The following is a 4,745-nucleotide window of genomic DNA, read 5'->3' as shown; positions in this document are numbered from 1 at the left end:
ACTTTTTCTCCACAATATTTGTAAGTTCTGTGAGGGATTCTTGATTAGATATTTCATATAGTGTCATAAACACACATACGACAGTACAAAAACCTCTGAACATGCAAACATCAGCACAACACCAATTCATTTCAACGATATCCGGGCCCGACTACCCACTAATCCTTGAAAAAAAAAGAAAAACACACACATACATACAGACACACACACACACTCATTCCTATTGTTCAGTCATTTTCTTTCTCTCTGTAATCACAAGCCTATCTAGTGTAAACCAATTTTCTCCCTATTGTTGGAGGTGTTGCCCTCTCCCTCTGCCTGCCTCTGTATCTCCCCCTCTTTTTCTCTCGCTCTTCTTTTCTTTCACCACGGAGGTCGTTCCTCCATCATGTTAAGCGTCGGCAGCACAATGGCAACTTGTTAAAGAGCTCTGTGTGGAAGGATTAGCGATAACTGATCGGCGAGACGCGGCAAGAGATCACACACACACACGAGTGCTTGAACACACAACCAGACACACATACACACACTGCCACGTGTACATGTCACACACACACACACATACCAGGTGTGTTCAAGTTTTCACTTCCAAAATCCATTTTCCCCTACAGTTTGATTTCTTATCTGTTGTGAGATTACACTGTAGTAGGTGGGCAGTATCCCTGTCAGCTAGGTGATATCATTTTATTGCTGAAGATTATCCTTCACTGCAAGAGATGTATCATGGGAAATTGATCTATTATTAGAGCATTAAAGGTGTCACAATGTGTGCTTCCAGGGTGAATGATACCAATCCCGTACTTTTGTATATTGTTTATAAAATCTGATATTTTAGACACACACTTACTTTACATACATTTGCATGATGCATTAGCAGCTGAGCACACACAGGCAACAAGTTAATGAATTCAATCATCCAGTATTAAGAGAATGGAATGTATTGACCTTAATTGCCCGAGTAGTCCCTCTTTCAAATCCATATTTCAATTAATAGCCAATTAAATCAGTAAAGCAATAATTAAAGAAATACAAGAAAATGTTAAAAAACTTTGTTTCCTGAAATTATTCAGTTTATGTGGACATGTGGTGGACAACTAAAACTGCTGTTCATCGCTAGGTCACTGAATATTAACTAACAGCTTTTCTGTCTCGTATTTATATTCACTGAGACCTCGAGTCCATTAGGATATCATGATTTGAGTTTATCAGTGAATAGATAGAAATAAAGGCAGGTTAGTTACATTACAAATGTTCTGCTTACATAGTTTCGCATTTTGTTTGTAGGAAACACGTAGAACACGTCAGAGAACTAATCAAATGCAATGAAATATTCTAAAATGTTACCTGATTTTGGAAAGAAAAGAAAATCTAAATCCCGCACAATCTGGAGATTTTTATTAATTCAATAAAATATAAAACTGAATGTTGAGCAGGTACGCAAAAAAAGTTTATAAAAAATTCCTCACTTGCTTAAAATGATTGCATGTAATGCTACTTTGTTTGACTGAATTGTCTTATTGTAATGTTTCATGTGTGTAAATAAAAACAACGAGCAATAACCTTGCAACAACAGCTCTGTTATTTAATTGAACCAGCATGTTGCTGGTTCAATTAAATAACTCCTTAACCTTGTCATAAGACAGAGGAAACCCTGTTCACCCAGATGTGATTTGAAATCTGGATCACGTATCATACAATAAGTGTGTGGGTGGTGCAGAGCCTCTTAACAACAGGAACGCAGCAAAGAACCGAGGTGCTATTTAAAAAAAAGCCACGCTAGTTTCCTTGTCAGGGCCCTGGGCAAGCCCTGTGTTTGTACACACACACACACACACACACACACACACACACACACACACACACACACACACACACACACACACAGAGACAGACACGCTCATTCATCCTCCGTGCTTTTCAAAAGACTTCTTCTTGGCATAGTAGAAACGAATGAAGGATATTGAAGGCAAGCGTTTGAAGTACATGAGGGAATGCAGGAATCAAACTGTGAGTTAAATAGTATTAGACAGCTGTGTGGAGAGGCAGTGTAATATTAGATTTGATTGAATAGATGACTGCTGAATGTGGTGTAATATATAGAGCTGGGGAGGCTTTATGCGGACGCAAATCAATATTGCAGCGGCGTGTTAATCCGCTCAGGAACGGGAGGCGTACGGCAGGTGGAGGCAAGTACGGAAGTTACACTTTTCAGATAAACTTCATTTTAAAACATAATGTAACAGACTAGTTGTGTTGTAATCTAACATCTCTCATTGTAATCTCACATGTGTCTTCTGCACCAGGTGTTATTTTTTTAAACTGTGAAACAAATGTTGACGTTTTTAAGAACAATGTCTGTCAATATGTTATTGCAAACCCATTATTTACTTTCATCAAATGTTTTACAACAGTAGGAACTGTTAATAAGTGCTTTAGATTCAAATAACTTTACTGGATATAATAAAAATGTTTTATTCTACAACCAACTTTGGTTCTCCTCATGGGAACAGTGCAGAGTAAAGACACACAGCACCCATGCTTCCCTATGTATTCTGTTGGTGAAATATGACTAATCATGTTTAATGAATGCCGCTACACACATACAGTTTGACCACATTAGCTGCGGGGCGAAAGAATATGAAATAAACATCTGTTACTTTTGTCCTGTCAACAACACCTGACTATTAGACCTGACTCGCTTCTAAACTTAGAAACTCTGACATGGCAACCTTCAGGATATGTTAACAATAAATGCACATCACTACAACTCAGGAAACAAGTAATGCAACTTCAAAAGATCAAACATTTTGGGATATTATGAGTAGAGGTACAGTATATGACATTTTGCGGTCATGGTACGTGTTGTCAGTGCTGACTTAGTTAGAATATGAGACTTGTATGAACTCGGAAAAAATCACTGCATTACTTTTGTTCGGCTCTCCGTTAAGTGTGCAAGGATCTGGAAGCAGAGATGTTGAAGTGCGTTGCCTGTTTGGGAAAATTACACTTGCACTCTTTAAAAAGTAGTCTAAATGATTGTTTGTACTGTCAGCATCATGCTGACAGTTAAACAGTTAAACTTCGTCAAAGAGAAACAAAAGCGGTCAAAAGTCAATTGTGCTATGGAACAAAACCCTCTCCAGTTTGAGCATATTTACTTTCAGGAGAATCTGAGCCACAGTGCTGCCCCAAACAGTTTCCTCCAACCCTGACATACATCTAATTTGACACTCTCTTTCTTTTTCGGCTCACACCTAATTTAAGAATGTTGTACTGAGCCTTTTTGGTTGGTTGCACTGCACACTCTCTGCCTCTGTGTTCAAGCAGGGAGCAAGGTGAAATGTTGCTCTGCTTTGTGAGTTTGACTGCCTCAGAAAACGAGCGGTGAAGCTCTGGTGACAGCGAGCGGCTTCATTTGATGCCACCACTTGACACACAACAGAAAGCAGCAGGAACTAAATTCATGGCCATTACTTTAAGCTGATTTTGGCTGACATCTGTCGCAATCTTTTTTTTCCCAAACAGCGAGAAAAAGATGTGTGTGACTTGAGACTATACTTTTTTTAATAAAAATGCTTGATTTTTAATCCTTTTTTCTGCCGCCTTTGTCTGCTCTGGGCTATGTTGCTTTTAAAAACTTTGTGTGCAGTATTTTCGTCACACGCTGCTCTTCCCTTTAATACAGGGGTCAAATGAATTTCTCAGCAGCTTCCGCTCACATCTTCTATTCTTTTCTGTGTTGGCTTTGATTTTCATACCTTTTTTCTTTAATAACCAGAGGTGGGAGAAGTACTCGGGTCATTACTTAAAGTGGACCTATCATGCTATATTTGAAAAATATATTGTAGGGCCATGCCTATACAAAACATGTCTGTGAAGTTTTTTTTTCAAAATACTAAACAGATCACCCATTGCAACAATGCCTCATACTGCTCAAACCCCTCTTTTGAAGCCCTGTTAGAGAAACGCGGATCTTGTGTCCTTAGCTTGAAAAAAAAAGAAGAGGAGGAGGCGGAGCTAATGCCTGATCAGAATTCTACCAGAGATAAAGTTAAATTCGGTTGTGATGAAACGCCATCCTGTTCAAACCACGTCAAGGATTATTTCTGAAACAGTATGGAGCTCAAATGCTTTTTCTCTTTTCAGGTTTATCACAAGGTGAGTTCTTTTTTTATTTCCTGCTTATTAAACACATGTGCTCTACACCGTACAGGTTAGCTCTCAGTGTTAGCGAGGCTTGCTAATGTAAACAAAGACGTCCAAAACGCGTCAGGCATTGTTTTTGATAGCAACTCTTTATGGGTCTGCTGCCGATTTGACGTCAGTTCGGATGGAATCTGTATCCGCTCGTTGTACACCCATTTTTAAAAGATTTGGGTACGGCGGAAAAGAGAGAGGGTTTTATTTTCTGACGCTGCGTGAGTTCCCCGATGCACCGGGGACACATATGTATGTGTTAGGGGTGTAACGGTATCCGTATTCGTCCCGCACCGTCACGGTTCGAAACATGCAGTCACACGACGAATACGCCTTTTTTTTTTACGAGTTGGAAAAAAGTCTGTCATTCAGGGCAGTATCCACTACACTATATATAATCCAGGGGGCGGTATTGCGCCTAAAAGCTGTTTNACCCTAAAAAATAGCCTTGCAACCCCAGCTGCCACCCCAGCTGCCACCCCATTCTCTAATGTCAGAGTGCAAGTGAATGCAGCACAAGATGCGAGTCTTGTAACCCCTCCCCCGGC

At 39.7% G+C, this 4,745-nt stretch overlaps 1 protein-coding gene across 1 annotated transcript in view; it reads right to left on the bottom strand.

The window, feature by feature from the left end:
- Positions 1–4,745, bottom strand: part of LOC104954375 (AT-rich interactive domain-containing protein 1B-like) — a gene marked incomplete at its 3' end in the record, with an annotated part of 67,863 nt that overhangs the window by 7,965 nt on the left and 55,153 nt on the right. The gene's annotated exons all lie outside the window — the stretch shown is intronic.

The sequence above is a fragment of the Notothenia coriiceps genome, unplaced genomic scaffold, assembly GCF_000735185.1.
Source record: "Notothenia coriiceps isolate Sejong01 unplaced genomic scaffold, NC01 NC01_scaffold00023274, whole genome shotgun sequence".
Taxonomy (NCBI): domain Eukaryota; kingdom Metazoa; phylum Chordata; class Actinopteri; order Perciformes; family Nototheniidae; genus Notothenia; species Notothenia coriiceps.
The sequence above is the reverse complement of the archived record's forward strand: the minus strand, read 5'-3'. Positions and strand labels throughout refer to the sequence as shown.